The following is a 12,606-nucleotide window of genomic DNA, read 5'->3' as shown; positions in this document are numbered from 1 at the left end:
GCCCACTCTCACCACTCTTATTCAACATAGTTTTGGAAGTTCTAGCCAGAGCTATCAGAGAAGAAAAAGAAATAAAATGAATCCAAACAAATAAATAAGGAAACACAAGCTTTAAATGATACATTACACAAGATGGACTTAATTGATATTTATAGGACATTCCATCCAAAAACAACAGAATACACATTTTTCTCAAGTGCTCATGGAACATTCTCCAGGATACATCATATCTTGGGGCACAACTCTAGCCTTGGTAAATTTAAGAAAATTGAAATTGTATCAAGTATCTTTTCCCCCAACACTATGAGACTAGATATTAATTACAGGAAAAGGCCTGTAGAAAATACAAACACATGGAGGCTAAACAATACACTACTTAACAACGAAGTGATCACTGAAAAAATCAAAAAATACTTAGAAACAAATGACAATGGAGACACGATGACCCAAAACCTATGGGATGCAGCAAAAGCAGTTCTAAGAGGGAAGTTTATAGCAATACAATCCTACCTTAAGAAACAGGAAACATCTCAAATAAACAACCTAACTTTGCACGTAAAGCAATTGGAGAAATAAGAACAAAAAAAAAACCAAATTTAGCAGAAGGAAAGAAATCATAAAGATCAGAACCGAAATAAATGAAAAAGAAATGAAGGAAACAATAGCAAAGATCAATAAAACTAAAAGCTGGTTCTTTGAGAAGATAAATAAAATTGATAAACCATTAGCCAGACTCATCAAGAATAAAAGGGAGAAGACTCAAATCAATAGAATTAGAAATGAAAAAGGAGACGTAACAACTGACACTGCAGAAATACAAAAGATTATGAGAGATTACTACAAGCAACTGTATGCCAATAAAATGGACAACCTGGAAGAAATGGACAAATTCTTAGAAATGCACAAGCTGCCGAGACTGAACCAGGAAGAAATAGAAAATATGAACAGACCAATCACAAGCACTGAAATTGAAACTGTGATTAAAAATCTTCCAACAAACAAAAGCCCAGGACCAGACGGCTTCACAGGCGAATTCTATCAAACATTTAGAGAAGAGCTAACACCTATCCTTCTCAAACTCTTCCAAAAGATAGCAGAGGGAGGAACACTCCCAAACTCATTCTATGAGGCCACCATCACCCTGATACCAAAACCAGACAAAGACGTCACAAAGAAAGAAAACTACAGGCCAATATCACTGATGAACATAGATGCAAAAATCCTCAACAAAATACTAGCAAACAGAATCCAACAGCACATTAAAAGGATCATACACCATGATCAAGTGAGGTGTATTCTGGGAATGCAAGGATTCTTCAATATACACAAATCAAACAACGTGATACACCATAGCAACAAACTGAAGGAGAAAAACCATATGATCATCTCAATAGATGCAGAGAAAGCTTTTGACAAAATTCAACACCCATTTATGATAAAAACCCTGCAGAAAGTAGGCATAGAGGGAACTTTCCTCAACATAATAAAGGCCATATATGACAAACCCACAGCCAACAAAGTTCTCAATGGTGAAGAACTGAAACCATTTCCACTAAGATCAGGAACAAGACAAGGTTGCCCACTCTCACCACTCTTATTCAACATAGTTTTGGAAGTTCTAGCCACAGCAATCAGAGAAAAAAAAAAAAAACAAATAAAAGGAATCCAAATAGGAAAAGAAAAAAAATGTCATGAAGAGCCTAGGGGTAGGACGGGAATAAAACACAGACCTACTAGAGCACGGACTTGAGGATATGGGGAGGGGGAAGGGTAAGCTGTGACGAAGTGAGAGAGTGGCATGGACATATATACACTACCAAATGTAAAACAGATAGCTAGTGGGAAGCAGCCGCATAGCACAGGGAGATCAGTTCGGTGCTTTGTGACCACCTAGAGGGGTGGGATAGGGAGGCTGGGAGTGAGGGAGACGCAAGAGGAAGAGATATGGGAACATATGTATATGTATAACTGATTCACTTTGTTGTAAAGCAGAAACTAACACACCATTGTAAAACAGTTATACTCCAAAAAGATGTTAAAAAAAAAAGAAAATGAAATAAAAGATATTACAAATGATAGCACAGAAATTCAAAGGATCATGAGCAACTACTATGAGTAATTATACACCAACAAACTGGATAACCTAGAAGAAATGGAAATTCCTAGAAACACAGAACCTACCAAGACTGAAGATATAGAAAATCTGAGCAGACCAATATTGACTAAGGAGATTGAATCAGTAATCACAAACCTCCCAACACAGAAAAACCCAGGACCAGATGGCTTCACTGATGAATTCCACCAAACATTTAAAGAAGAATTAATGGCAATCCGTCTCAAACCATTCCCCAAAAAAAACTGAAGAAGAGGGAACATACACAAACTCATTTACAAGGCTAGCATTACCCTGATACCAAAGTCAGAAAAGGATACTACAAGAAAAGAGAACTACAGGCCAGTATCCCTGATGAATAGAGATGCAAAGAATTTCAATAAAATACTAGTAAACTAAATTCATCAGCACATTAAAAGGATCATTTACCATGATCAAGTGAGATTCATCTCTGGACATAAGGTGGTTCAACATATGCAAATCAATCAATGTGCTACACCACATTAATAGAATGAAAGATAAAAATCATATGATCATTTCAACAGATGTAGAAAAAGCATTTGACAAAACAACATCCTTTCATGATAACAATGCTCAACAAAGTGGGTATAGAAGGAACATACCTCAATACAATAAAGGGCATACATGACAACCCCATAGTCAACATCATGCTCAACTGGTGAAAGGCTGAAAGCTTCTTCCCTAAGACCAGGAACATGACAAAAGTGCACACTCTCACCACTCCAATTCCACATAGTATTGAACACTCAGCCAGAGCAATTAGGCAAGAAAAAGAAAAACAAAGATATCCAAATAGGAAGGTAAGAAGTAAGACTGTATTTGCTTGCAGATGATATGATCTTATATATAGGGAATCCTAAAGACATGACCCTAAAACTGCTAGAACTAATCAACAAATTCAGTAAAGGATATAAAACCAACACACAGAAAATAGTTGTGTTTCTATACACTAACAACGAAACATCTGAAAAAGAAATAGGACAATCCCATTCAAAATAGCATCTAAGGGCTTCCCTGGTGGCGCAGTGGTTGGGAGTCCACCTGCCGATGCAGGGGACACAGGTTCGTGCCCTGGTCCAGGAAGATCCCATGTGCCGCGGAGCGGCTGGGCCCGTGAGCCATGGCCAAAAAAAAAAAAGAAAAATAGCATCTAAAACAATAAATTACTTAGGAATAAATCTAACTGAGTAGGTAAAAGTTCTTTTGCCTGAAAACTACAAATTTGATGTAAGAAATTGAAGACAACACAAATAAAAAGATAACCAGTATTCATGGATTGGAATAATTAATATTATTAAAATGTCCATACTATCCAAAGCCATCTATGGATTCACTGCAACCCATATCAAAATTCCAAAGGCATTTTTCTGAGAGATAGAAAAAACAATCTTAAAATGTGTATTGAGCCACAAAAGACCCTAAATAGCCAAAGCAATCCTGAGAAAGAAGAATAAAGACAAACACATCATACTTCCTGATTTCAAATTATACTACAAAGTTATAGTGATCAAAACAGTGTTGTACTAGTATAAAAATAGACACACAGGGAATTCCCTTGTGGTCCAGTGGTTAGGACTCGGTGCTTTAACTGTGGTGGCCCAGGTTCAATCCCTGGTTGGGGAACTAAGATCCCACAAGACACCTGGTCTGGCAAAAAAAAAAAAAAATTAGACACACAGATCAGTGGAACAGAATCAAGAGCCCAGAGTCAAGAATACTCAGTGGGGAAAAGATAGTCTCTTTCCTTTAAATCGTGCTGAGAAAATTTGATAGTCTCTTTCCAACCAATGGTGCTAAGAAAATTGGGTATTCATACATAAAAGAATGAAATCAGACCCCTATCTTATACCAATCAAAACATTAACTCAAAATGGAGTAAGGACTTAAACATAAGACCTGAAACTATAAAACTCCCAGAAGACAACATAGGGGAAAAGCTCTTTGACATTGGTCCTGGCAACAATTTTTTAGATATGACACCAAAAGTACAAGCAAGAGAAGCAAAAATCAACAATTTGGACTATATCAAACTAAAGAGTTTCTCCACAGAAAAAGAAGCAATAACAAAATGAAAAGACAACCTACAGAATGGGAGAAAATATTTGCAAACCATGTATCTCATAAGGCTTTAATAACAAAAGTATATTAAAGAACTAATACAACTCAATAGCAAAAAACAAATAAACAATCCAATTTAAAAATGGGCAGAGGATCTGAATAAACATTTTTTTCCAAAGAAAACACACAGGTGGCCAACAGGTAACATGAAAAGATTCTCAGCATCACTAATCATCAGGGAAATGTAAATCAAAACCACAATGAGATATCACCTCATTCCTGTTAGATTGGATATCATCTAAAAGATGAGATAACAAGCTTAATGAGGATGTGGAGAAAAGGGAACCCCTATGCACCATTGGTGAGAATATAAATTACTTTAATCACTATGGAAGACTGTATGGAGGTTCCCCCAATTTTTTTAAAACTACCATATGATCCAGGAATCTCACTTCTGGTACATATACAAAATAAATGAAAAAAAGATATCAAAAAGGAATCTGTACTCCCATGTTTCTTGCAGCATTATCCACAACAGCCAAAATATAGTAACAATCTAAGTGTCTGTCAATGGATAAAGAAGATGCAGTGGATACCCTGTGCCTCCACTGACAGCATCAACCCCTAGCCTAGTGCGTAAAGTCTGTAATATTATAAAAATGCTAATCCAAGTCTAAGCAGCAGGGTTGAGACTAGAAGGATGAATGAGGAACTTGCCATGTGTGCAAAATCTAAGAGGTGCCGAAAATCTCAGTAATCACGATGAATAATATCTTAATAAAGTATTTCAGGGGAGATGGAGACAAAATCATGGAGTAGAAGGACATGAGCTCAACGCATCTTATGGAAACACCAAAATCACAACTAACTGCTGAACAACCATTGACAAAACAAACAAACAAAACAAAACAAAAATGCTGGAACCTACCAAAAAAGATATTCTACATCCAAAGATGAAGAAGAAGCCACAACGAGAAAGTAGAAGGGGCACAATCATGATAAAATCAAATCCCATACCTGTCAGGTGGGTGACCCACAAACTGGAAAATAATCATGTCACAGAAGTTCTCCCACAAGGGTGAAAGTTCTGAGCCACATGGCAGGCTCCCCAGCCTGGGGGTCTAGCAATGGGAGGAGGAGCCCCCAGAGAATCTGACTTTGAAGGCCAGTGGGGTTTGATCACAGGAATTCCATGGGACTGGAGGAACAGAAACTCCACACTTGTAGGGCGCACACAAGGTCTCATGTACACCAAGACCCAGGGAAAAAAGGAGTGACCTCATAAGAGCTGAGTCCAGACCTACCTGCAGTATTGGAGGGTCTCCTGTGGAGGCAGGGGACAGCTGTAGCTCACTGTGGGGAAAAAGAGACTGGCAGTGGTAGTTCTGGGGAGCACTCATTGGCATGAGCCCTCCTGGAGGCTGCCATTTTCTCACCAAGACCTGGCTCCACCCAACAGCCTGTAGGCTCCAGTACTGGGATGCCTCAGGCCAAACAACCAACAGGGCTGGAAAAGAGCCCCACCGGTTAGCAGTCAGGCTGCTTAAAGTCTTCCTGAGTGCACAGCTGCCTGGTAAACACAACACTTGATATGGCTCCGCCCACCAGAGTGACAAGAGCCAGCTCCACCCACCAGTGGGCAAGAACAAGTTCCAACCACCAGGAAGCCTGCACAAACCTCTTAGACATCCACCAGCGGGGGAGACAGCAGAAGCAAGAACTACAATGCTGTAGCCAGTGGAATGGAAACTACAATCACAGAAAGTCAGACAAAATGAGACAGCAGAGGAATACGTCCCAGATGAAGGAACAAGAAAAAACCTCAGAAGAACAATTAAGTGAAGTGGAGATAGGCAACCTACCTGAAGAAGAATTCAGACTTATGATAGCAAAGATGATCCAAGATCTCTGAAAAAGAATGGAGGCACAGATCGACAAGATACAAAAAATGATTAACAAAGACCTACAAGAGCTAAAGAACAAACAAACAGGGATGAACAATACAATAACTGGAATGAAAAATACATTACAAAGAATCAGTAGCAGAATAACTGGAGGCAGAAGAACGGATAAGTAAGCTGGAAGACAGAATGGTGGAAATCGCTGCCACAGAACAGACAAATAAAAAAGAATGAATAGAAATGAGGAGAGTCTCAGAGACCTCTGGGACATTAAATGCACCAACATTTGAATTATAGGAGTCCCAAAATAATAAAAGAGACAGAAAGGACCTGAGAAAATACTTGAAGAGATAATAGTTGAAAAATTCCCTAACATGGGAAAAGAAAGTCACCCAAGTCCAGGAAGTGCAGAGAGTCCCAGGCAGGGTAAACCCAAGGAGGAACATGCCAAGGCACATAGTAATCAACTTGACAAAAATTAAAGACAAAGAATAAATATTAAAAGGAACAAGAGAAAAGCAACAAATAACACATGAGGGAATCCCATAAGGTTATCAGCTGATTTCTCAGCAGAAACTCAACAGGCAAGAAGGGAGTGGCAGAATATATTTAAAGTGATCAAAGGGAAGAATCTACAACCAAGAATACGCTACCCAGCAAGGCTCTCATTCAGATTCAATGGAGAAATCAAAAGCTTTACCGACAAGCAAAAGCTAAGAGAATTTGGCACCACTAGACCAGCTTTGCAACAAATGCTAAGTGAACTTCTCTAGGCGGAAAAGAAAAGGCCACAACTAGAAATAAGAAAATTACGGATGGAAAAGCTTACTGGTAAAGGCAAACATACAGGAAAGGTAGGAAATCATCCACACACAAATATGATATCAAAACCACCAACTGTAAGGACAGTACAAGTGAAGGATATTGGAAATGCATTTGAAATTAAAAGACCAGCAACTTAAAACAATCTTGTTTATATATAGACTGCTATATCAAAAGCCCATGGGGGACATCCCTGGTGGTGCAGTGGTTAAGAATCCACCTGCCAACGCAGGGGACACAAGTTCGATCCCTGGTCCAGGAAGATCCCACATGCTGCAGAGCAACTAAGCCCGTGCACCACAACTACTGAGCCTGTGCTCTAGAGCCCATGAGCCACAACTACTGAGCCTGCGAGCCACAACAAATGAAAGCCTGCGTGCCCTAGAGCCCACACACCGCAACTACTGAGCCCACATGCCACAACTACTGAAACCTGAGTGCTCTGAGCCCATGTGCCACAACTACTGAGTGTGCATGCTGCAACTACTGAAGCCCGTGTGCATAGAGCCTGTTCTCTGTAACAAAAGAAACCACCACAATGAGAAGCCCATGGACCACAACGAAGAGTAGCCCCCACTCACCATTACTCAAGAAAGCTCATGCGCAGCAACAAAGACCCACCGCACCCCAAAAAAAACCCCATGGTTAACACAAACCAAAAATCTACAACAGATACACACAGAAAAAAGAAAAAGCAACCCAAACAAACACTAAAGTTAATCATCAAATCACAAGAGAAGAGAACAAAAGAGGAAGGGAAGAAAAAGACCTACAAAAACAAATCCAAAACAATTAACAAAATGGCAATAAGAACACATATCAATAATTACCTTAATGTAAATGGATTAAATGCTCCAACCAAAAGACAGACTGGCTGAATGGATACAAAAACAAGACCCATATACATGCTGTCTACAAGAGACCCACTTCATATCTAGGAACACATAAAGACTGAAAAGTGAGGGGATGGAAAACAGTATTCCATGCAAATGGAAATCAAAAGAAAGCTGGAGTAGCAATTCTCATATCAGACAAAATAGACTTTAAAACAAAGATTATTACAAGAGACAAAGAAGGTCACTACATAATGATCAAGGGATCAATCCAAGAAGAAGATATAACAATTGTAAATATATATGCACCCAACATAGGAGCACCTCAATACATAAGGCAAATGCCAACAGCCATAAAAGCAGAAATCAACAGTAACACAATAATAGAGGGGAACTTTAACAACCCACTTGCATCAATGGACAGATAATCCAGACAGAAAATCATTAAGGAAACACAGGACTTAAAGGACACAGTAGACCAGATGGACTTAACTGATATTTATAAAGCATTCCATCCAAAAGCAGCAGAATACACATTCTTCTCAAGGGCACATGGAATGTTCTCCAGGATTGATCACATGCTGGGCCACAAAGTGAGCCTCAGTAAATTTAAGAAAATCTCAAATAAACAATCTAACCCTACACTTAAAACAACTAGACAAAGGAGAACAAAGAAAACCCAAAGTCAGTGAAGCCAGGATTGATCACATGCTGGGCCACAAAGTGAGCCTCAGTAAATTTAAGAAAATTGGAATCATATCAAGGATCTTTTCTAACCACAACACTATGTAAATAGAAATCAACTTCAAGAAAAAAAACAGTAAAAAACACAAACACGTTAACCATTAGTCAGACTCATAAAGATCAGAGCAGAAATAAATGAAATAGAAATGAAGAAAACAATAGCGAAGGTTCAGTAAAACTAAAAGCTGTTTCTTTGATAAGATAAACAAAATTGATAAACCCTTAACCAGACTCATCAAGAAAAAACGGGAGAGGAAGCAAACCAATAAAATTAGAAATGAAACAGGAGAAATCAAAACTGACAGTGCAGAAATACAAAGGATTATGAGACTACTACCAACAACTATATGCCACTAAAATGGACAACCACGAAGAAATGGACAAATTCTTGGAAAGGTACAATTTTCCAAGACTGAACCAGGAAGAATTAGAAAATATAAACAGACCTATCACAAGTAATGAAATTGAAACCGTAATTTAAAATCTTCCAACAAACCAAAGTCCAGGACCAGATAGCTTCACAGGCAAATTCTATCAAACATTTAGAGAAGAGCTAACATCGATCCTTCTCAAACTCTTCCAAAAAACTGCAGAGGAAGAAACACTCCCAAATTCATTCTACAAAGCTACCATCACCCTGATACCAAAACCAAAAAAAGATATCACAAACAAAGAAAATTATAGACCAATATCACTGATGAACACAGATGCAAAAATCCTCAACAAAATACTAGCAAACAGAATCCAACAGCACATTAAAAGGATCATACACCATGATCAAGTGGGATTTATCCCAGGGATGCAAGGATTCTTCAATATACACAAATCAATCAATGTGATATACCACATTAACAAATTAAGGAATAAAAACCATATGATCATCTCAATAGATGCAGAAAGAGCTTTTGACAAAATTCAACATCCATTTATGCTAAAAACTCTCCAGAAAATGGGCATAGAGGGAAACTACCTCAACATAATAAAGCCATATATGACAAACCCACAGCAACCATCATACTCAATGGTGAAAAACTGAAAGCGTTTCCACTAAGATCAGGAACAAGACGAGGATGTCCACTCTTGCCACTTTTATTCAACATAGTTTTGGAAGTCCTAGCCATGGCAATCAGAGAAGAAAAAGAAATAGAAGGAATCCAAATTGGAAAAGAGGAAGTGAAACTGTCACTGTTTGCAGATGACATGATACTATACGTAGAAAATTCTATAGATGCTACCAGAAAACTACTAGAGCTCATCAATGAATTTGGTAAAGTTGCAGGACACAAAATTAATACACAGAAATCTCATGCATTCCTCTACACTAACAATGAAAAATTAGAAAGAGAAATTAAAGAAACCACCCCATTTAGGAATAAACCTACCTAAGGAGGCAAAAGACCTGTACTCTGAAAATTATAGGACACTAATGAAAGAAATTAAAGAGGATACAAACAGATGGAAAGATATACCACGTTCTTGGGTTGGAAGCATCAATATTGTCAAAATGACTATACTATCCAAGGCAATCTACAGATTCAATGCAATCCCTATAAAATCACCAATGGCATTTTTCACATAGAACAAAAAATGTTTAAATTTGTATGGAGACACAAAAGACCCCAAATAGCCAAAGCAATGTTGAGAAGGAAAAATGGAGCTGGAAGAATCAGGTTTCCTGACTTCAGACTATACAACAAAGCTAGAGTCATCAAAACAGTATGGTGGACCTGAGTCAAGATGGCAGTGTGGGAAGATGTGGAGTTAGCATCGCCACAAAACTAGGGTGCCTACTGGCCGCTGGTGGGGACTCTGAGGCCCAAGGATATGAGAGGAACCCCAAAGTGAACCAGTAGGACGTAGGGGGACAGAAGTGGAAGAAGTGGAGGCCGGACAGGATCGGCACCCCTGAGGCCAGGGAGATCAGTAGAGGCAGGCAGGAGTGACTCTCCAGGAAGAGTGGGAGAGGAGCGGAGGGCGATAGCCTGGCCCACTCAGGCCAGGAAGGCTGCTGAGCTCCCAAGCCAGTACCCCTCCTCTAAAACCGCATCCAGGCTGTGTGGGTCCTGGGGGCACAGGAGGGAGGCTGGGGAGATCAGGAGAGGCAAGAGGGAGGGGCCCTCCAGGAAGAGTGGGAGAGGAGCGGAGGGCGACTGCCCATCCACTCAGGTACGGGGAGCCTGTGAGCTCCCAGGCCGATCTGCTGCCCTCCAAATACCCCTACAGGCTGTGTGGGTCCTTGGGGCATAGAAGGGAGGCCAGGAAGATAGGAGAGGAAGGCGAGAGGAGCCATCCAGGATGAGTGGGAGAGGATGGAGGGTGATTGCCCCACCCACTCAGGCATGGGGAGCCTGCTGAGCTCCCAGGGCAGTCCCCTGCCCTCCAAAGCCCCCTCCAGGCCACGTAGGTCCTTGGGGGCATAGGAGGGAGGCTGGGGAGATCAGGAGAGGCAGGCAGGAGGGCCCCTCCCAGACCGGAGGAGCACCACAGGAGAGGAGGGCATTTGCCCTGCCCACTCGAGCCCAGAAAGCCTGCTGGACTCCCAAGTGAGGTCTCCTGCCCCTGAGACCAGGGGTGCAGGGCACGCCTGGGACCCTTCTGCTCCTTGAGCCTAAGCCCCATCCCCCACAGCCCCTAGGGCCTTTTCCATCCCTGTGGGTCCTGAGCATTGGCCCTGCCCACTGCCCAAACCTCGCCCTTGCTTAGGCCCCGCCCTCCACCAACCAAGGCCATACCCCCCCTTTTTTTTTTCTACCTCCTACTCTTTTTTACTATTGTGGTACTGATGTACCTTCCAGTTGTTGATTCACCTATATTTTTATTTTTATATTCTTCCTAACATATCAGTTAGTTTCCTAGTCTAATTTTGTTTTTTGCTTTGTTATTGTTTAGGGGTTTTTTTGCTACCTCACGCGGCTTGCAGGATCTTGATTCACGAGCCCAGGGTCAGGAAGAAGCTCCTGCAGTGGGAGCTCCAAGTCCGAACCACTGGACTAACAGAGAACCTCAGACCCCAGGGAATATTCATCGGAGTGCGGTCTCTCGGACTTCCTCATCTCAGAACCAAGACCCACCTCTACCCAATAGCCAACAAACTACAGTGTTGGAAGCCTCAGGCCAAACAACCAGAAAGACATGAACACAATTCCACTCATTAAAAAAAAAAAAAAGAGACGGCAAAAAAATATGTCACAGATGAAGAAGTAAGGTAAAAACCTACATGACCAAATAAATGAAGAGGAAATAAGGGACCTAACTGAAAAGAATTCAGAGTAATGATAGTAAAGATGATCCATAATCTTGGAAATAGAATGGAGGCAAGACTGAGAAAATACAAGAAACGTTTAACAAAGATTTAGAAAAACTAAAGAACAAACAGAGATGAACAACACAATAAATGAAATGAAAAACACACTAGAAGGAATCAATAACAGAATAACTGAGGCAGAAGAACGAATAAGTGAGCTGGAAGACAAAATGTTAGAAATAACTGCCGAAGAGCAGAATAAAGCAAAAAGAATGAAAAGAATGGAAGACAACCTCAGAGACCTCTGGGAAAACACTACACGCACCACCATTCGAATTATAGGGGTCCCACAAGAAGAAGAGAAAAAGAAAAGTTAGTGATGAAAGAGAAAAACCGACAACCAAGATTACTCTACCCAGCAAGGATCTCATTCAGATTCTATGAAGAAGTCAAAAGCTTTTCAGACAAGCAGAAGCTAAGAGAATTCAGCATCACCAAACCAGCTTTACAACAAATGCTAAAGGAACTTCTCTGAGCAGGAAACACAAGAGAAGAAAAAGATCCATAAAAACAAAACTCAAAACAATTAAGAAAAAGGTAATAGGAACATACATATTGATAATAACCTTGAATGTAAATGGATTAAAGGCCCCAACCAAAAGACACAGACTGGCAACTTCCCTAATATGGGAAAGGAAATAGTCAATCAAGTCCAGAAAGCACAGAGAGTCCCATACACAATAAACCCTAGGAGAAACACACCAAGACACATATTAATCAAACTAACAAAAATTAAATTCAAAGATAAAATATTAAAAATGGAAATGGAATGGAATGGAAAACAAAAATAACATACACAGGAATCCCCAT

General features: G+C 40.1%; 1 protein-coding gene across 2 annotated transcripts in view; it reads right to left on the bottom strand.

The window, feature by feature from the left end:
• LYSMD4 (LysM domain containing 4) overlaps nucleotides 1-12,606 on the bottom strand; it is a 41,894-nt gene that overhangs the window by 13,675 nt on the left and 15,613 nt on the right. The gene's annotated exons all lie outside the window — the stretch shown is intronic.

The sequence above is a fragment of the Physeter macrocephalus genome, chromosome 11 (genome assembly GCF_002837175.3).
Source record: "Physeter macrocephalus isolate SW-GA chromosome 11, ASM283717v5, whole genome shotgun sequence".
Lineage (NCBI taxonomy): Eukaryota > Metazoa > Chordata > Mammalia > Artiodactyla > Physeteridae > Physeter > Physeter macrocephalus.
This window is presented reverse-complemented; position numbering and strand designations above follow the sequence as displayed.